This window comes from Amblyraja radiata, chromosome 38, assembly GCF_010909765.2.
Source record: "Amblyraja radiata isolate CabotCenter1 chromosome 38, sAmbRad1.1.pri, whole genome shotgun sequence".
NCBI lineage: Eukaryota > Metazoa > Chordata > Chondrichthyes > Rajiformes > Rajidae > Amblyraja > Amblyraja radiata.
In genome coordinates, this window is record NC_045993.1 from 14,438,190 (window position 1) to 14,459,764 (window position 21,575).

Here is a 21,575-nt window from a genome sequence, read left to right on the forward strand (position 1 = left end):
CGACCACCTCCGATAACAGCGGAGGTGTGGCAACCCGCACTCCTGTAGAAAAGTCACATCTGCCTTGACCTTGGCCAGGTACTGCAAGGCATTAACACATCGCGCAGTGCTCTTCACACTGCGCACGTTTAAGGATGCCAGTTTGAGCTCCATTGTCCTTTAGAGTCCGTTTTCCTGCTCCCTCATGCCCACCGCTTCGGTGAATTGCCTCACCTTTCCTGGGCTCAGATACCCGGCCTCCTCAACGGGTTGGGTTTCCCCTGTGGTAACCCGAGGTGTCGTTGGGGGGGGGCTGCTCGTTTTACCCCCTTCTGGGTGCGCCGCTTCCCCCGTCTCTCGTGGCTGGGGCTCAGTGACAGGCTTACTGCTCCCGGAAACTCGGAGCTGAGGCCCAATGGCCGCTGCACTGCTCCCGGTTGCCCGGAGCTGGGGCCCATCGGCCTCTACGATACTCCCGGTTGCCCGGAGCTGGGGCCCATCGGCCGCTACAAAGCTCCCGGTTGCCCGGAGCTGGGGCCCAATGGCCACTGCACTGCTCCCGATGCCCTGGGGCTGGAGCCCCTCGACCGCTGCACTGCTCCCGATGCCATGGGGCTGGAGCCCCTCGACCGCTGCACTGCTCCCGATGCCCTGGGGCTGGAGCTCCTCGATCGCTGCACTGCTCCCGTTGTCCTGGGGCCGGAGCCCCTCGACCGCTGCACTGCTCCCGTTGTCCTGGGGCCGGAGCCCCTCGATCGCTGCACTGCTCCCGATGTCCTGGGGCTGGAGCCCCTCGACCGCTGCACTGCTCTCGGTCTCCTGGTGCAGGTGTACAATCGTCCTGCACCTTCTCCTTTCCGCCCCGATTTTCTTCTTGTGGGGTTTCCCGTTCGCCTCATCCTCCGACGAGGAGAGGTTTCTCCCTTCTGTCAGGGAGAGAGACCGTTTTTTGGTGGTTTTTTTGGGCTTGCCATCCCCTTCTGGCCTCTGCTCCGTGTGCTGACCCTTCTGGTGTTTTTTGTATTTTACAGTAGTCCAAATTTGCTCTCCCCCCTCCTCCATCGACTCTCCCTCCTGGGCTTGGTGCTGGAGTTCTCCTGGCACTTGGGGGCTCGAGGTGGTTGAGGTGGCTGAGGTGGTTGGGCTGTCCTCATCCCTGTTTCCCCTTTCTGCTGGGGACTTGGCAGTGGTAGTGGGTGTCTCACCTACCCTGGGGGTGCTGGAAGCCGCCCCTCTTGTTGCCTGTGCATATGTGCATGCTCTTTTTGGGCAGGCCCTGTAAAGGTGGCCTCCCTCCCCACACAGGTTACAGTTCTTGCTGGCTTGACAGTCCTTTGTCTCGTGGCCCTCCAGTTTTGCAGTTTTTGCAGACCACTGCATTGCATTGGGCCATCACATGTCCAGGCTTATTACACTTTCTGCAAACTCTGGGCTGCCCCACGTAAATTAAATATCCTCGGTTTCCTCCAATTGCGAAAACTGATGGAGGGTGGAGGAGAGTTCCTTCCTTGTCCACCCTCAGCTTTACCTTGACCTGCCGCTTGCTCGTCCAAATCCCATGCAGATCCTTCACGTCCACGCTGTTCCCTGCTCCGTCGACGTAGCGAGCAAGGAAGGTGAGGACATCCACTACGGGCACATGTGGGTTAAACATATGGACCGTGATCGTCCTTTCTTTTGGTTTGGGAGGGTGAAGAGTGGCTGCACCTTCAGCAACGACAGCGGAGCTTCATTCCCCTTCTCCTGGAAATCCTTTAACAGTTTTTGCCATCCTGTCGGAAGCACAAATGTAACGTCGAAATAACCGTTACCCGGGAAGTCCTGGAGGCAGTAGATATCCCTGGGCTCGAACTTGCAGGTTTCCAGCAATACCTTTTTTACAAAGGTGTCCCGACTGAAGGGCATCCCCTCACTGAGATCCTTGACACTAATCCTGAGGGTATTGCGGATACCCTGTCCTCTAGTTCCCATTGCAGCTGCCATTGCTACGATTTTTTAAATCGTAATCTGCAGCTCCTGTCCTTAATGGACCGCCAGGACTGTTCTAATAAGAACAGATCTCTTTCCCTGTTCTAACAAGAACAGACGCTCTTTTTTAGCACTCTTTTACTGACTGATAAGAACAGATACTACACTTGATCTTAGCCAAAAGGCCGAGAAGCGACTTGATTGGCAGAGCCGGCAATTGTGAAATATGTCTGCGGGCCGGATGATTTTGGGTTACGGGCTGGATTCTTTGCATTCTTCAGCCGGTAAACCACATTGGCAACATCATCTGAGAAAGACTGGGGACAGAGAACAATGTGCATGTTGTCAGTGCATAGAGGCATGCAGTACCGGAACAGGCCCTTCAGCCCAACTCCTACATACCGACCAAGATGTCTCATCTAAGCTAGTCCCACCTGCCCATGTTTGGCCCATATCCATCTAAACATTTCCTATCCATGTAACTATCCAAATATATTTTAAATGGTGTCATAGTCCCAGCCTCAACTACCTCCTCTGGCAACTAGCTCGTTCCATACACCCAACTGTGTGAAAAAGTTACCCCTCAGATTCCTGTTCAATATTTTTCCCTCTCACCTTAAACTTACATCCTCTGGTTTTTGATTCCCTTACCCTGGGAAAAAGACTCTGCTTTCTCCCTATCTACTTCCCATGTGGAGTGCCATTTGTAGGATCCCATGTCGCTTTCTGTAGAATGAATGAAGGTTAATGTAGGCCATTCAGCCCAACACTCCATCTCCTTTCCCCCAGTGCGTTCACCCTCTGGACTATACGTTGTTCATTCCTACTCAGTGGGTCAGACAGCATCGGTAGAGGGAGGTTTCAGGTCAAGACCCTTCATCTGGACTGGAAGAGTAGAGGGGAAATAGTCACTGTAGAGGGGAGAGAGGGAGGGGCAGGCAAAAGCTGCCAGAGCTGGATCCGGGTGAAGTAGAATTGATTGGTAGAAGGAGTTAAGTGGGGAAGGGATTGGTGGCAGTAGTGACAGATGCAGGGAGGTGAACAAATGGCTGCAACAGTGAGAGTCAGGTCTGTGGCACAAGGCTTGGCCATGAGACACAGTGGGGAAGGGTGGTCAGGCAGAGCGAGAGTGAAAGGAGACGTTAGATAAAGTATGGAATTTGTGCTTGGAGTCTAGGGATGAAGGCGAGGTACTAAACGAGTACTTTGTCTCTGTATTCACCAAGAACCTTGAGGACAGTGAGATCAGTGTCGAGAACACTAATATGCAAGGACAGCGTTACTAACCAGATTGAGTTTGTTTGAGTAAACGGTGGATGTTGTCTACATGGATTTTAGTGATAAATTCCCCATGGTAGGCTGATCCAGAAGATTAAGACGCACGGGATTCAGTGACTTGGTCGTATGGATTCAGAATACAAACATTAATGGGGTTGTGGATGGTGAGGAAGGTTGTCCAATTCTACAGCAGGATATACATCGGTGAAAGGTTGGGGCAGAACATTAATCCCAATTCCAGGGTGATGTTATTTGGGAAGTCAAATAGGGGGAGGACATAAATATGAAGAAATAATCCTTCAGGGTAGACTGGGTCTAAATCAGCAAGGGGTATAAAAAGGGATTGTTGCTAGGAAGTGAAGGAATGTTGATGAACTTTGTGGTTGAAGGCCATAGTTCCCTGGGCGATGCGGACATGATGGGTTGAAGGGCGTGTTTCCGGGCTGTATCTCTAAACTAAACTCAGTTCGTTTGGCATTCATAAATCACCCTTGAGCATCTGAGCTCAAACAACAGGGGAAGATGATTTTTAATGTTACCGCAAGGGTGGCAGTACAGCAGTGGCCCAGCGGCCATGGCTCTTCAAAGCTCTGCAGGGATGTCCGGCAACAGCTCAGATGCACATCAGGGGAGGCAGAGAGGTGAGAACTAGTGACAGCTGAGGAGGTGATATCTGGATGACAGGTCACGTCTCTGGTGGGAGGGTCAGGATGTCGCTGGTTGGCAGCAGGGGGCGAACGGCCAAAGATCACGCTCCAATGACAGAGGTAGAAAGGCATCACCAGTCCATGCAGGCAGCAGTTACCGAGCAAGGAAATGTGTTTTAATGAGCAGCAACTGGTTAAAAAGACATTTGGACAGGTGTATACATAAAGAAAGATTTAGAGAATGGGCAAAACTCAGGGGAATGGAAGCAGCTTAGATGGGGCATCTTGGTTGGCATGGACATGTTCTAGGAGTAGAATTAGGCCATTCGGCCCATCACGTCTACTCCACCATTCAATCATGGCCGATCTATCTTTCCCTCTCAATCCCATTCTCTTGCCTTTGCCCCATAACCTCTGATACCCGTACTAATCATGAATCTGTCAATCTCAGCATTTAAAAAAATCCATTGATGGCCTCCACAGCCACCTGTGGCAATGAATTCCACAGATTCACCACCCTCTGACTAAAGAAATTCCTTCTCATCTCCTTTCTAAAGGTACATCCTTTTATTCTGAGGCTCTGGCCTCTGGTCCTGACCCTCCCACTAGTGGAAACATCCTCGCCACATCCACTTTATCCAGGACCAAAGAGCCATTTCTGTGCTGCTTGACTCTATGATAAACTGTAAAGATGATATTGCATGGATGGTACCAGTGCTGCTCGCCAACGTGTCTGGATAGAGGAGGGTAGGGCAACTGAATGAATGGCTGTAGATGGTGCAGGAGCTGAGTGTTGGGTTTCTGAGACTTTGTAAATGTTTCTGGCACAGGCGAGATCTGTAAAAGTTGGATACGTTACACCTTAACACTGGGAGCTGGGATCAAGATCCTCGAAGGACGGCTTTGCTCATACTTGTGGAGAGGGTTTCAACAAGTTGGGCAGGGAATGGGAACCGGAACAGGGGGTCAGACAGGAGAGAAACAAACTGTGCGGAACGTAGTGAGCAATACAATGGCGAGCACTAAACAGGGTCATAGTGTGGAAGAAAGTGACGTCCGAATGTTCAAACTTCAATGTACTGTATTTAAACCCACACCTCGTGGATGAATTAGAGTCAGAGTTGTACATCACCATCTGCCACCTTGCTGCAAGAAATCAAGCTGAGCCTCTCCAGTATATTCTCATGACTGAAACACTTCATCCCACAAGCACCCTGCATCCTGCACCCCGCCCCCTGTAAGGGTTAACCAAAGAGGCTTTGCAGCAAAGATTGAGTTGTCAGCTAACTGCACCACGTGCCCACAAGCTGCTGGCTTAGAAACAGTTTGATGTTTGGGAAAATGCTTGGGCTCAATTAGAAGCACCCAGTAAATCATGGGTCACGAGTGGTCCAGATAAGATAAACTTTTCATTCGAGACTAGCTCAGTGCTTGATTTAACCTTGTGTTTTGACCAAGAAGAACAGCTAGTTTTATAAACATAGCTAACTTTTGTATGTAGATTAGAATCGCAGGCTTATTGAAGATATACTAATTTAATGCTGATTGGTCAAATGGTTGAATCGGTTGACATCCGTTTCAGAGTCCCGAGAGTTTCGGCCCGAAACGTCGCCCATTTCGAATGAATGAATACAAGTTCAAGTTCAAGTTCAAGTTCAAGTTAGTTTATTGTCATGTGTCCCTGTATAGGACAATGAAATTCTTGCTTTGCTTAAGCACACAGAAAATAGTAGGCATTTACTACAAAACAGATAAATGTGTCCATATACCATGATATAAATATATACACACATGAATAAATAAACTGATAGTGCAAATAACAGAAAGTGGTTGGTAATAATCAGAGTTTTGTCCGAGCCAGGTTTAATAGCCTGATGGCTGAGGGGAAGTAACTATTCCTGAACCTGGTTGTTGCAGTCTTCAGGCTCCTGTACCTTCTACCTGAAGGTAGCAGGGAGATGAGTGTGTGGCCAGGATGGTGTGGGTCTTTCATGATACTGCCAGCCTTTTTGAGGCAGCGACTGCGATAGATCCCCTCGATGGAAGGAAGGTCAGAGCCGATGATGGACTGGGCAGTGTTTACTACTTTTTGTAGTCTTTTCCTTTCCAGGGCGCTCAAATTGCCGAACCAAGCCACGATGCAACCAGTCAGCATGCTCTCGACTGTGCACCTGTAGAAGTTAGAGAGAGTCTTCCTTGACAATCCGACTCTCCGTAATCTTCTCAGGAAGTAGAGGCGCTGATGTGCTTTTTTGATGATTGCATTAGTGTTCTCGGACCAGGAAAGATCTTCAGAGATGTGCACGCCCAGGAATTTGAAGCTCTTGACCCTTTCAACCATCGACCCGTTGATATAAATGGGGCTGTGGGTCCCCCTCCTACTCCTTCCAAAGTCCACAATCAGTTCCTTGGTTTTGCTGGTGTTGAGGGCCAGGTTATTGCGCTGGCACCATATGGACAGTTGCTCGATCTCTCTTCTGTACTCTGACTCATCCCCATCAGTGATACGCCCCACAATAGTGGTGTCGTCAGCGAACTTGATGATGGAGTTCGCACTGTGGTTCGCTACGCAGTCATGGGTATAGAGTGAGTACAGCAGGGGGCTGAGCACGCAGCCTTGAGGTGCTCCCGTGCTGATTGTTATTGAGGCTGACACATTTCCACCAATACGAACAGACTGTGGTCTGTGGACGAGGAAGTCGAGGATCCAGTTGCAGAGGGATGCGCAGAGACCCAGTTCTGCGAGTTTGGTAACCAGTTTGGAGGGGATGATTGTGTTAAATGCCGAGCTGTAATCAATGAATAACAGCCTGACATATGAGTTTTTGTTGTCCAAGTGGTCCAGTGCGGAGTGGAGGGCCAGCGAGATCGCATCCACCGTTGATCTGTTGTGGCGGTACGCGAACTGCAGTGGGTCCAGGTTTTTGTCGATGTAGGAGTTGATTTGCTCCATGATCAACCTCTCAAAGCACTTCATCACCACCGGCGTTAGTGCCACTGGTCGATAGTCATTGAGGCATGTCACCTTACTCTTCTTGGGCACCGGTATAATTGATGCCCTTTTAAAGCAGGTGGGGACCTCAGACCTCAGAAGTGAGAGATTGAAAATGTCCGTAAAAACTCCCGCCAGTTGGTCCGCACAGGTTTTTAGAACACGGCCGGGTATACCATCAGGACCAGGTGCTTTTCGGGGGTTCACCCCTCTGAAGGATTTCCTGACATCGGCCTCTGTGACTGAGACTGAAATGCCATCGCAGCGAATGGGGGATCGGGCAGGCACATCAGTATTCTCCCTGTCAAAGCGTGCGTAAAATGCATTGAGCTCGTCAGGGAGTGATGTTACACCGGCATTCGAGCTGCCTCCTGGTTTATTGTCATTGCACAATACTGTGCAACGAAATTCCATTACATCTCCTCCGGTTAAAAAAATACAAACACGACAACCATTGACACATATGTACACTTATTAGTAAAATAATAAATAAGTATTTTAAAAGAATTTAAAAGAATTTGGCGGCATTTCTTGGACTTGCCTTGGAGGGTTTCCTTCGCGCCATAGGGAGGTTTCACGGCAGTAGGGTCACGACACATGACCCGTACTGTTGCTACGCTACTCCAAGTGGAGTACACGCGATGAACTGCAGGTAAGCACTTACCATTGTTTCCAGCGTAGCGGGCCCGTTAAAACCCGCCGAAATTGACAATATTTGCGCTGTAAATAATTATGGAAATCGGGATAAGTGTGTGAGACATTTAGCCTACTTCAGAATTCCAAAAGTGAGGAGAAATGACAGTAGATAGAAGCGAGAGCTGAAGGGACAACAACAGCCAGAGTGCTTAGCGGACATTGGCCGTTTGCTCACTGCATTTCATCAACTAAGGCATTATTTGTGTTTTTTCTTGATTCCTTTGGCATCTAAAAAGTTTCAGAAGTGATAAATCTGGCTGTAAAATTTTTAAAACGTCCATTTTTCTCAAGTGGGTTTTAAAAATGAAAACGCATCTGAAGAAAAATTTACAGCCAGATTTATCACTTCTGAGACTTTTTGGATACCAAAGGAATCAAGAAAAAACACAAATAATGCCTTACTGTTGATGAAATGCAGTGAGCAAACGCGATAATTCCCAATATTTTCAATTCCGATATCTGCACAGCCAATGTTCGCCAAGCACTTTAGCTGCTGTTGTCCCTTCAGTTCTCGCTTCTCTTTACCTTCATTTCGCTTCACCTTTGGAATTCTGAAGTTGGGTACATGTCTCTCACACTTACCCCGACTTCCACAATTTTTTACAGCGCAAAAATTCAACATTTTGGCGGTTTTTAACAGGTAGGAAAGTACGCGTTTCTTGCATTAATAACATATACCGGAAGTTACAGATGTCCTCCAGATGGATTGAGCGGCTCCGTGCATCGTCTATGACCCAGTGACCTTACGTGTAACCCCCCTATAGATGCTGCTTCACCCGCTGAGTTTCTCCTGTATTTTTGTGTACCCCCACAACACAAAGCTGTTTAGCAAAACTACTTACACTATTTAAAGTTCATCTCTCTGGGTATCTTTCACCTCTCCAATGTTCCTGCTCTCCCTCAAATGAATCAATTATTTTTGGAACAAAAAATCTTAACCACGTGGCATTGAGTTTCAAATACTGCTGAAGAAATATAACTAATCAGCTACTGTTGTGCCCTTTGAACGGGGTCACTCAGTGGCTGAAGCTGGTTGATGTTAAAGAGAAACACATTCTAATGAAGACCCTCTCGGTAGAATCTCCCAAACTCAAAGTACGAGTTTATATTGGCTTTAAACACAGAGACAACAATAAACAATGAACAGGATCCCACTACTGGCCACAGCTTCCCACCTCCTCCCCTTTCAACTTTCCACAGAGACCTTTCCCTCTGAAATTCCCTGGTCAACTCGTCCCTTCCCACCCAAACCAACCCCTCCCCAGGTACTATCTACTGAGTTTTAACTTTTTGAGTGCAGACAAGTAAGAATAGAATAGAATAGAATCTTTAATTGCCACGCAACCAGGGTTGGTGGTATTTGGGTTCGGTACATGATGGTACACTGCTTTTGTTACATACCACTAATAACACAGATCACCGTAATAAAGTGCATCCATACCACATCACAAATCACAAATCTCACCAACAATACATAGTGCAAAAGAACAAACAAAGACCATAGACAAGACACTGTATACATCAAAAGTCATATTATTGTCTGATTATTGGACGGAATTGAGAGTTCTTATTGCTGAGGGGAAGAAACTGTTTTTAAAGCGGGTGGTTTTAGTAGCAAGTGACCTGAGGCGCCTCCCCGAAGGGAGAGACTGAAAAAGGTGATTTGCTGGATGGGAGTGGTCCGAGATGATCTTTTTTGCCCGTTTTGAGGTACGTTGGAGATGAATGGATTGAGGGGAGGGGGGAGTTGATGATCCTGGAGGCCTTGGAGACAATGCGTTGTATTCTGTGTAGTGAGTGACTATCGGTGTTACCGTACCAGACTGTGATTGAGGAGGTGATGATGCTTTCAATGATTGATTGATAGAAACGGACCAGGAGGTGTTTATCGACTCTGAACTTTTTGAGCTGTCTGAGGAAATATAGGCGTTGTTGACCTTTCTTGATGACGTGGTCTGCATTGATGTGCCATTTTAGATTATTGGAGATATAGGTGCCTAGAAACTTAAATGAGTTCGTGGAGGTTATGGGGTGAGAGTTGACATGGACCGGGGGTTTGTGGTTTTGATTGCGTCTGAAATCTATGATGATTTCTAAGGTTTTTGAAGTATTAAGCTGGAGGTTGTTGTCTGCGCACCATTTGACTGCGCTATCGACTGTTAGATGGTATTGTGATTCTTTGTTGTCTGAGATAAGGCCACTTATTGTTGTGTCGTCTGCATATTTAAAAATTTTAACTGAGCTGCATTGGGATGTGAGGTTGTTGGTGTAAAGTGAGAAGAGCTGGGGTGACAGAACGCACCCTTGGGGGGCTCCTATGTTGAGAGTCAAAGGGCTGGAGAGTTTTTCACCCACCTTGACTCTTTGCTGTCTGTTTGTTAGAAAGTGTAGAATCCAATGGCACATGGCTGGGTGAATGCTCATGTCCAACATTTTATTGTAGAGTTTAATCGGGTGTATAGTATTAAAGGCCGAGCTAAAATCTATAAACAGGATGCGTGCATAGGTGTTCGGTGATTCCAGATGATGAAGGGAATAGTGAAGAGCTAAGTTGATAGCATCCTCAACAGACCGGTTGGCACTATATGCAAATTGGAAAGGGTCCATGATGGGGGCAGTGTGAGTTTTCAGATGGGTGAGGACTATGTGCTCAAAGGCCTTCATGGCGACTGATGTTAATGCCACAGGTCTATAATCGTTCAGGCAGCTCACCTTGGAGGACTTGGGCACAGGGATGATAATGGATGATTTAAAACACTGCGGGACTCTACATTGGCTGAGGGAGGTGTTAAAGATGGAGGTGAACACAGGGGCCAGCTGAGCTGCACAGTGGTTGAGAGCAGCGGGGCTGAGGTTGTCAGGCCCTGCCGCTTTTCTTTTATTAAGATTTTTGAAGGCCGCCCTAACCACCTCCTCAGAGATGGGGAATGGTGCTGAGTTAGGTGGGGGGGGAGGCATGGATAGCGGGGTGGCATTATCAAAGCGTGCATAAAAAGTGTTCAGTTTTTCCGGTAAATCCGGATCCTCGTCTGGGATGGGAACAGGACGTTTTTTGTAGTCCGTCATCTTCTGTAGATGTTTCCAGACTTCTCTTGAATTGTGGGTTTTGAGTTGTTGTTCCAATTTGTTTGAATAAGCTAATTTTGCTTTCCGAATTGCAGACCTGAGTTCATATTTTGCTGATTTATACTGAACCTTGTTACCGTTGGTGTAGGCTGCATTTTTATTTTTGCGAAGAAGTTGTATGTGCTTGTTGAACCAGGGTTTACCATTGCAGGGTATTGTGAGTTTTCAGATGGGTGAGGACTATGTGCTCAAAGGCCTTCATGGCGACTGATGTTAATGCCACAGGTCTATAATTGTTCAGGCAGCTCACCTTAGAGGACTTGGGCACAGGGATGATAATGGATGATTTAAAACACTGCGGGACTCTACATTGGCTGAGGGAGGTGTTAAAGATGGAGGTGAACACAGGGGCCAGCTGAGCTGCACAGTGGTTGAGAGCAGCGGGGCTGAGGTTGTCAGGCCCTGCCGCTTTTCTTTTATTAAGATTTTTGAAGGCCGCCCTAACCACCTCCTCAGAGATGGTGAATGGTGCTGAGTTAGGTGGGGGGGGGGGAGGCATGGATAGCGGGGTGGCATTATCAAAGCGTGCATAAAAAGTGTTCAGTTTTTCCGGTAAATCCGCATCCTCGTCTGGGATGGGAACAGGACGTTTTTTGTAGTCCGTCATCTTCTGTAGATGTTTCCAGACTTCTCTTGAATTGTGGGTTTTGAGTTGTTGTTCCAATTTGTTTGAATAAGCTAATTTTGCTTTCCGAATTGCAGACCTGAGTTCATATTTTGCTGATTTATACTGAACCTTGTTACCGTTGGTGTAGGCTGCATTTTTATTTTTGCGAAGAAGTTGTATGTGCTTGTTGAACCAGGGTTTACCATTGCTGGGTATTGTGACAGTTTTGTAGGGGACGCACAGTTCTTCACAGTAGCGGACGTATGACGTCACCACGTCAGTGTACACGTCGATGTTGTTGCCAGATACGTCGAGGAAGAGGTCCCAGTCAGTACATTCAAAACATCCCCTTAACGTTTCGATGACATCCTCTGACCAGGACTTAACGGTTATTGTTTTGGGCTTGATGGATTTCAGTTTTTGTTTGTATGCGGGGATGAGCAGCAGCATTACATGATCGGATCTACCCAGTGGAGCACGAGGAAAGGCACTTTGCAGAATCACAATGGGGACATATTGTAGCTGCCAAGACACCTCTGATTATTCAAACTCCAATACTGGGACAGTGATTCAAAGGCAGGTCTAAAAGCTTCCCAATCTGAAGAAGGGTCCGTAACGTCACCCCTACCTTCTCTCCAGAGATGCTGCCTGTCCCGCTGAGTTACTCCAGCTTTTTGTGTCTATCCTCGGTTTAAACCAGCATCTGCAGTCCCTTCTTGCACACATTACTGTTGTGAGGGCTGACTCTCTGAGTACACAAATACCCCAATTATTGACAGGCATACAAATATCCCCATGGTCATGTGTGTCGGAAGGCACTGCAGATACTGGTTTATACCGATGATACCCTCGGGGTTCTGACCCGAGACGCCACCTATTCCTTTCCTCCAGAGATGCTGCCTGACCTGCTGGGTTACTCCAGCATTTTGTTTTTATGCCCATGACCATTCTTGATGTGCCAAGTGACAAATCAGTCTGGTCTGGATATTCCTTCATCTCTATTACAGCAGTGTGAAATATCTTCAGCTGAAGATTACGGGTTTGCTGTAGGTCAATAAACACCCAATTATCTTTGTTGGCAAAGCTGTCCTTTAAATTCCAAAATGATTATAGTTTCCAATGTACATGAGAACAAAAATTCTGAATGTTGGTTCTTGTTTGGAATTAATGGCTGCTGCTCCAACATAAACTTACAACCTGTGATGCAATAAAACAGGTTTCGAGGATCGGGATTAATGAATAAGGAAATAACATTCTGGGCTACAAACAACTATCTTTACTACAGCAAAATCCAGTAAAGTACAGATAAAGGCACAAACCTCACGCTTGTGTACATCATTGTGTGCTGTCGGCGACGGCTGGTGTGGACAACTCGAGGGTCCCGGCACCGCGCACATCACGGTCCTCAGTGAAGTCTCTCTCGCTCTCTCCCGCTTTCTCTCTTCCCCAAGTTGAAGTTCCTGTCAGCTCATTGAAGCCAACACGTATAGGTTGTGGCCACTTGTAAAACAAAGCAGTGGTCACGTGTGAAGATTGGGGTAAAATGATGAAAGATTTTAAACTCCTGGGATGTGGCCACTGCCATTTGTCCAAAGCCCATCGGCCTCACGTTGCTGCTGCAGGGACAGTTTGAGAGCGGCTGCATTCTGTGCAGCATCAAGCCCACACTAACTCAGAGCCGCGTGTCTGTGTCTGCACTTCCATCACTGGCTTCAACCTCACTCCTTAAACAGTGAGAGGAGCCACAACTCCGTCCCTCTGAACCAAGCGTGAGGGACGGGTTTTGCTGCCCAAACACTTGTCCAGAGGCACTGATGCAACATTGCAGCTGAGGCAGCAGCAGCTTCGCAGACAGTGTGTGCGAGATGCAGCTGCAGCCCCGCCCCTCCCTGGCCCACAGTGTGCGCGTGCGCGAGCGAGCGAGCCCGGTGCGGAGAGGGCAGCTGCCTCCCCGCCAACCGCCAACCGCCAACCGCCGCCGCAGCTGCTCCCCCGGCACGTGACGGGGACCAGTCCGGCTTTGATTGATTGATTGATTAACTTTAATTGTCATCAGGTATACACATAGACACAGTGCACATTGAACGAAATTTCGTTGCATTGACTCTTCAAAGTAGCAGCAGAATATAACATTTATATCAAGCGATCAGTAAAAGTGCTTAGTGTGTCCATAAAAAGTGCTTCATGTACATAGTTCTGTAAAATAGATATAGAAACATAGAAAATAGGTGCAGGAGTAGGCCATTCGGCCCTTCGAGCCTGCACCGCCATTCAATATGATCATGGCTGATCATCCAACTCAGTATCCCATACCTGCCTTCTCTCCATACCCCCTGATCCCCTTAGCCACAAGGGCCACATCTAACTCCCTCTTAAATATAACCAATGAACTGGCCTCAACTACCTTCTGTGGCAGAGCATTCCAGAGATTCACCACTCTGTGTGACCCAATTTTTTTTTCTCATCTCGGTCCTAAAAGACTTCGCCCTTATCCTTAAACTGTGACCCCTTGTTCTAACCAACCGAGCTTAGTAAATGTCACCTTTGCTGGCATTGCCCACAAACAGAGAAATGTGAGGTGTTGCATTTTGGGACGTAGGAAAGTTTTTTAAAGTGGCAATGTATAAGAAATTTCTGGCATCGGTTTGATTGTGAGTTCAATAGTCTTATGGCCTGGGGGATGAAGCTGTTGCAGAACCTGGTTATCCCGCTCTTCATGCTGCGGTACCTCCTCCCAGAGTTCAGCAGTGTAAACAGTCCATATTGTGGGTGTGTGGGGGCTCTGGTAATGCCCTTAGCTCTTGTCAGACAGCGTTTGTAACCAATGTCCATGATGGAAGGAAGAGAAGTCCCAATGATTTTTTCCGCTGTCCTCACCACTCTGAAGGCACTTCCAGTCCGCAGCTGTACAGCCGCCGCACCACATAGAGATGCAGCTGGTCATGACTTCACCCTTTAACCGGCGCCATTCCCACGAGGCACGTCTTCACTTCTCGCGATGTTTGGGCGGCGCGGGAGCGGGTCGTCGACGGACGTTTCGTTTCCCGCCGGAACGGCCCCTGTAGCCGGGGGGGGGGGGTGACCAGAATTACCCCCTCACTCGTCCCCACTCCCCCCCCCATAATTCCCCATCACACCCGCACTCCCCCATCTCACTCTCCATTACTCCCCCTCACCCCCCCGCTCACTCCCTCCCTTACACTCCCACCTCCCCCCTCACCCTTCCCCTCACTCCCTCCCTTACACTTCCCCCATCACACTTCCCCATCACCACTCCCCCTCCCCCCCATCGCTCTCCCCCTTCCGGTCCCTCACCCCCTCCTCCTCTCCCCTCTACTACTCTGTAGGGTGACCAGAACTCTGCTCTACCGCCCTCACCACTCTTCCAGAACTCTGCTTCCTACCCCGCCGTGTGGTTCCTGTAACGGGGTGACCAGAACTGTTCTTCCCCCCACATCACTCTTCCCTCCCCCCATCCTCAAAACATCTCTGGAGAGAAGGAATGTATGACGTTTCCGGTCGAGACTTCTTCAGACCAATAATGTCTAATACTAATGTTTTGCTTTGATAACTGTTTTATGTATTGTTTTATTTTTTTAATTGACATTTCCTTAGAATGTATTAGTTGTTCTTTAAACCTGTAATAAACTTAAGATGGTTCCAGTCAATGTTGGGAAAGTTATAGGGGGACTTGTCTCCCCCATGTTTTGAGAGGTGGGGGACAACCCCCATGTTTTGTGGCCCGGGCGCTACAGCCAGTCCCAGGTCGCCTGCGTGCCCAGGGACTGGCTGCAGTTCCCAGGTTGGCTGCATGCCCCAGGTTTGGCTTTAGCTCTCAGGTTGGCACGCTTGTCCCAGGACTGGCTGCAGTTCCCCGGTCGCCTGCGTACAGGGCCGGATTTAGATGAAGAGAGGCCCTAAGCTGTTCCACTTGTGAGGCCACTCCCAATCCCCCACCCCCACAACTAGAGGAAGATGGTCCACCAGATTGACACCGATTTGCAGCCGAGCGTGGCCAATGAGATAAGGGGCTGGAAAGCGGCGCTTTTTATTTATTTATTTATTTATTTATTGCCAGTGCTAGTGTAGAGTTATCGGCTTAAAACACTATTATTCTGAAATGGAGGGCAAGGAAAATTACTGAAGGGTTGTTTAGAGACTACAGTGCGTTGTGACAGCATATGTAAGAAAGGCCTATGACAGTGTCAAAAATATTATACACCTTGCAGGGCTCTCACTTAATTTATTTTCTGTTGTCAGCCGGGCAACCTTGGCAGCTTTTTAAGTTGCTAAATGCCAGTTTAGGTGGTCATTTAAGACGGCTTGCATGACGCATGCGATAATGTGCTCGGACAATATGCGTAGTTACGAGTTGGAATTATGCTCAATGAAGCATTCAAATATTATTTCTGCTTCAAATAAAGTCACAAACTAAACATATTCACCAATCAAGACATGATAGATACCACAAAGACGCAGCAAAATTATAATACGGTATCTCAACTCTTTTTACACGTTGCAATGAATGCAATTTCTATTATTTCTTTCCACTTCCAAACAAAAATGTGGTTGGATTATTCAGCGTATGATTCACCTCAGTGAGACCAAGCGCAGTTTGGCGATCGCTTCGCACAACACCTCCACTCAGTTCGCAATAAACAACCTGATCCCCCAGTGGCTCAACACTTCAACTCCCCCTTCCCATTCCGAATCCAATCTTTCTGTCCTGGGCTTCCTCCATGGCCAGAGTGAGGCCCACTGTAAATTGGAGAAGCAGCACCTCATATTTGCTTGGGCAGTTTACACCCCAGTGGTATGAACATTGACTTCTTCAATTTCAGGTAGTCCCTGTTTTCTCCTCCCCTTCCCAGCTCTCCCTCAGCCCACTGTCGCCGCCTCTTCCTTTCTTCTGCCCATCCCCCGCACACCCTCACATCAGTCTGAAGAAGGGTCTCGACCCGAAACGTCGCCTATTTCCTTTGCTCCATAGATGCTGCCTCACCTGCTGAGTTTCTCCAGCATTTTTGTCTCCCCATTCACACAAGTTCTGTTATCCCACTTTCCCCACCCACTCTCGACACATATGGGGCAATTTTACAGAGACAAGTGAACCTACAAAGCCAATGCGTCTTTGGGATGTGGGAGGAAACCCACACGCTTGCAGGAATAATGTGCAAATTCAACACAGACAGTGCCCGAGGACAGGATCGAACACAGATCTCTGGTGTGTGATGCCCCTGTCCCACTTAGGAAACCTGAACGGAAACCACTGGAGACTTTGTGCCCCACCCAAGGTTTCTGTGCGGCTCCCTGAGGTTTTTGTCAGTCTCCCTACCTGCTTCCACTACCTGCAACCTCCGGGAACCGCACAGAAACCTTGGGTGGGGCGCAAAGTCTCCAGAGGTTTCCGTTCAGGTTTCCTAAGTGGGACAGGGGCAGTAGGCAGCAAGCCTTCCAGCTGTGCCACTGGGACTGGCTGTAGCGCCCAGGTCAGCTCGTTTGCCTCAGGTCTGGCTGTAGTTCCCAGATAGCAAAAAATAAATTGGCGAAAAATATGCCTGCGGGCCGGATGATTTTGGGTTACGGGCCGGATCCGGCCAGTGGGCCGTAGGTTGCCAACCCTTGCATGTCAGGGCTCATTGTGCCCCCCCCCCCCCCCCCCCGATTTCCGCCCACTACAACTTGCAGGCAAATAGGAGCAGCACAGAATGGCAACTTGGTCAGAACGGACAAGGTGGGCTGAAGGGCCTGTTTCATGCTGTACATCTCCATTATGATGTTTACTCCATTCTGTGATGTGCCCACACATCTGTCTAATTCCTGCCGACTTTTGGGAGGCCTCGTGCATCGCCCCATCACAGCGATCATCGCCCCTTTTAATATTTCTGCCTGTTTATCCTCGTTGGCAGATCCCTCCACAATCTCCTTCCTCAGCACTGATCAGCAATGCAACAACCTCTCCTCTGTTACACCACCTCTGGGGGTCTATGTTGTGAGAAAGGGCTTCGAGCTGGGAGTTGAATGTTGAGATTTCTCCATCCATCTATTCTCCAACTTTAGCCACGACAGCTGGGTAGCTGCAGAGAGGTAGGTCCAGAAGCAGAGACCGCCACAGCCCAGCAATCTCAGCTGCAATAGACGTTTTAATCAGGAGCAAGAAAAAAAATCCAGGACCAATATAATACAATGCACTGCCATTAAAAACACAATATTTCAGGAACAAAGACACACAACAGCCCGGCACGTGATGCACTGATCTGGACTCCACGCCGGGCCAATCTTCCACCGCATGGAATCAACTGTAATTTCATTGCATGCATTTGCCTGAATGCATCGTTGCCCTAGCGTGCAAGTTTACATCAGTACAGGTGATCACCATCCCTCCAGTCCTCCTGCAAGATTTGCCCCTTCAACAACCCCGTTTCATTTCAATACAAAACTCACATTCAGCAGCCGATTGTCCCCACGCCTCCCTCTCAATTACACCAACCAAGTCACAAGTCCCCCGGTCACATGACCGCCAGTCTTTGTCGCCAATTTTCACAGTTGTGTTGAAGGGAAAGATCTCTCAGCTTATCAACGGGGTTCGCTGGTCAGCGCGGACTCGGTGTGTCCAAGGGCCTGTTTCTGTGCTGTATCTCTAAAGTAAACCAGGCTGTTTTACTGATGAAAGCCGTGGATATTGACAAACCAGCTTGCTGGGGGTGATGTGCTCTCCACCGACATCTGAACGTCTGACATTTGCTGCTGTTATTGTGATAGTTGTTCCACTTTGGCCATGGAATCCTTTATGTCCAATTGTGAATAGGTGGGGCCTCTATTTAACCTTGTACCTCTTTATATGGCTGCCCCTCACCCAGCTTGTCTGATCTTATGTTACTTCCCAAATAGAGTTAGAATGTGATACATCCACACCAGGCCCTTCAGCCCACCAAGTGCCTAATGCTACTATTCCCATTTTCCAGCCACTTGGTCCATCGCTTCATGCTTTGGCAATTTAAATGCTGGTTCTGAGAGTCTGCCTCCACCAATGTCTCAGGCAGAGAGATGTAGATTGCACCAACGTCTGGATGGAAAAGCACTTCCTCAAATCCCCTCTCAACTGAACCTGTTCCCTCTGGTCTAGATCTCCTGCTCTCTGTGGGGAGAAGCTTCTCACAACATTGCACATCCTCACGCCAAGGAAAACTAACCCAGTCTCTCCACTGCATCCTCTCCAGTCAAAACACATCCTTCCTAAAGCATGGAGACTGCCAGAACTGCACGTAATGTGAAAGCCGTGACCTGTTGTATGTCCCAAGACCTCCGTGCTCTTGTATTCTATATGTCGACTAATGAAGGCCAGTATCCCGTATGCCTTTTCATCACCGAGTCTATCTGTGCTGCCTCTGAAATCTATTGTCACGGACACCATGATCTCCATGTTCCTCAATACTTCCTCAACCACAACCATTAACGAAACATACCTTCCCCTAATTTGTTCACCCAAAATGCATCACTTGCTCCTTTCAAAGTTTACTTCATCTGCCGTTGCTGTGCTCAACTCACCCGCTGATCAACATGATTGTGTGGACTTAGACATCTCTGGTCACTATCAACACCACCATTAATAGTTTCATCAACGGCGGACTTACTAATCATACCCCCCACTTTATCCTTAATGCGTGGCAGACAGCAAGGGTCCCAGCATTCCCACAGACGGTTGTGGGGGTCACGTCATTGGATCTTTTTATGGAGGAGATGAACAGATTCTTGATTAGTACGGGTGTCGGGGGTTGTGGGGAGAAGGCAGGAGAATGGGGTTGAAAGGGAGAGTTAGATCAGCCATGATTGAATGGCAGAGTAGACTTGATGGGCCAAAGGGCCTTATTCTGCTCCTATCACTTATGAACAAGGCAGTTCTCCCAGGACGAGTAAAAGAGACTATCTGTTCTTATTAGAACAGTTCTGGCGGTCCCTTGGGGACAAGGGCCGTGGATTGCGGAGCGGAATCGGTGACAATGGCAGCAGCAACTGGAGCGGGAGTACAGGGTATCCGCAATACCCTGAGAATCAGCGTTAAGGACCTCAGCGAGGGGGTTCCCTTCTCACAAGACCTGTTCTTGAAGGTCTTGCTGGAGACCTGCAAATTTGAGGCCAAGGACATCTACTGCCTCCAGGACTTCCTGGGTAACGAATACGTTGATGTTACCTTCAAGTATCCGACGGGATGGCAAAAACATCTGTTCTTATCAGTTTAATATCTGATACGTCCCTTATCTAGGGACCATATATTAAATTGATTTTTGGAACAGGGAGATGGAATAGGGGCTTGCTCCGTCCACTCCACGCATCGACCCAGTATTGCAGTGCCTCTGGGAACGGTGCACCTCCCTTTTGGGACATTTTCAAAGTTAAAAAAAAGACAAAACTTAACTCTTCACGCTTGCATAAAAGCTGCGTGTCTGCCTGCTGCCCTCTCTCTCTGCGTGTGAGGGTGTGTGTGTGTGTGTGTGTTGACGGAACCACTCAAGTAAGAGGAGGATGCTGCTCGCATTTCAACCCAAAAGCAACTGAAACTTCCAGGTAGGAGAAAAAAATCTTCAGCAAAATGTTCAAAGTCACAATTGCCAGCTCTACCAATCAAGTCGCTTCTCGGCCTTTTGGCTAAGATCAAGTGTAGTATCTGTTCTTATCAGTGGTAAAAGAGTGCTAAAAGAGAGCGTCTGTTCTTGTTAGAACAGGAAAAGGGGCTATTTGTTCTTGTTAGAACAGTCCTGGCGGTCCATTAAGGACAAGAGCTGCAGATTGCGGTGTAAAATCGTAGCAATGGCAGCTGCAATGGGAGCTAGAGGACAGGGTATCCGCAATACCCTCAGGATTAGTGTAAAGGACCTCAGCGAGGGGATGCCCTTCTGTCGAGATACGTTTGTAAAGAAGGTCTTGCTGGAGACCTGCAAGTTCGAGCCCAGGGATATCTACTGCCTCCAGGACTTCCCGGGTAACGGATACTTCGATGATACCTTTGTGATTCCGACAGGATGGCAAAAGCTGATAAAGGATTTCCAGGAGAAGGGGAATGAAGCTCCGCTGTCGTTGCTGAAGGTGCAGCCACTCTTCACCCTCCCAAACCAAAAAGAAAGGACGATCACGGTGCATATGTTCAACCCACATGTGCCCGTAGTGGATGTCCTCACCTTCCTTGCTCGCTACGTCGACGGAGCAGGGAACAGCGTGGACGTGAAGGATCTGCATAGGATTTGGACGAGCAAGCGGCAGGTCAAGGTAAAGCTGAGGGTGGACAAGGAAGGAACTCTCCTCCACCCTCCATCGGTGTTCGCAATTGGAGGAAACCGAGGATATTTAAATTACGTGGGGCAGCCCAGAGTATGCAGAAAATGTAACAAGCCTGGGCATGTGATGGCCCAATGCAATGCAGTGGTCTGCAAAAACTGCAAAACGGAGGGCCACGAGACAAAAGACTGTCAAGCCAGCAAGAACTGCAACCTGTGTGGGGAGGGAGGCCACCTTTACAGGGCCTGCCCAAAAAGAGCCTGTACATATGCACAGGCAACAAGAGGGGCGGCTTCCAGCACCCCCAGGGTAGGTGAGACACCCACTACCACTGCCAAGTCCCCAGCAGAAAGGGGAAACAGGGATGAGGACAGCCCAACCACCTCAACCACCTCGAGCCCCCAAGTGCCAGGAGAACTCCAGCACCAAGCCCAGGAGGGAGAGTCGATGGAGGAGGGGGGGGAGCAAATTTGGACGACAATAAAGTACAAAAAACACCAGAAGGGTCAGCACACGGAGCAGAGGCCAGAATGGGATGGCAAGCCCAAAAAAACCCCCAAAAAACGGTCTCTCTCCCTGACAGAAGGGAGCAACCTCTCCTCCTCGTCGGAGGATGAGGCGAACGGGAAACCCCACACGAAGAAAACCGGGGAGGAAAGGAGAAGGTGCAGGCCGATTGTACACCTGCACCAGGAGACCGAGAGCAGTGCAGCGGTCGAGGGGCTCCAGCCCCAGGACATCGGGAGCAGTGCAGCGGTCGAGGGGCTCCGGCCCCAGGACAACGGGAGCAGGAGCAGCGGTCGAGGGGCTCCAGCCCCAGGACATCGGGAGCAGAGCAGCGGTCGTGGGGCTCCAGCCCCAGGACATCGGGAGCAGAGCAGTGGCAGTTGGGCCCCAGCTCCGGGCAACCGGGAGCAGTGCAGCGGCCAATGGGCCTCAGCTCCGAGTTTCCGGGAGCAGTAAGCCTGTCACCGTGCCCCAGCCACGAGAGACGGGGGAAACGGCACAC

The 21,575-nt window shown here is 48.9% G+C and overlaps 1 long non-coding RNA gene, 1 other non-coding gene and 2 pseudogenes across 2 annotated transcripts in view; 2 read left to right on the forward strand and 2 right to left on the reverse strand.

Moving 5' to 3' along the window:
- Positions 1–13,140, reverse strand: part of LOC116967082 — a 40,829-nt gene extending 27,689 nt beyond the window's left edge. The window contains exon 1 of the long non-coding RNA XR_004410131.1: positions 12,613–13,140. This is a non-coding gene — a long non-coding RNA (uncharacterized LOC116967082). The remainder of the gene's footprint in view (positions 1–12,612) is intronic.
- LOC116967177 lies at positions 1,982–2,144 on the reverse strand (annotated as a pseudogene).
- Positions 13,141–19,480: 6,340 nt separating the features above from the next.
- LOC116967156 lies at positions 19,481–19,667 on the forward strand. Its single transcript, XR_004410166.1, has one exon. It is a non-coding gene; the product is annotated as a U2 spliceosomal RNA (small nuclear RNA).
- A 252-nt stretch (positions 19,668–19,919) lies between these two features.
- LOC116967179 lies at positions 19,920–20,084 on the forward strand (annotated as a pseudogene).
- Positions 20,085–21,575: the final 1,491 nt, after the last annotated feature.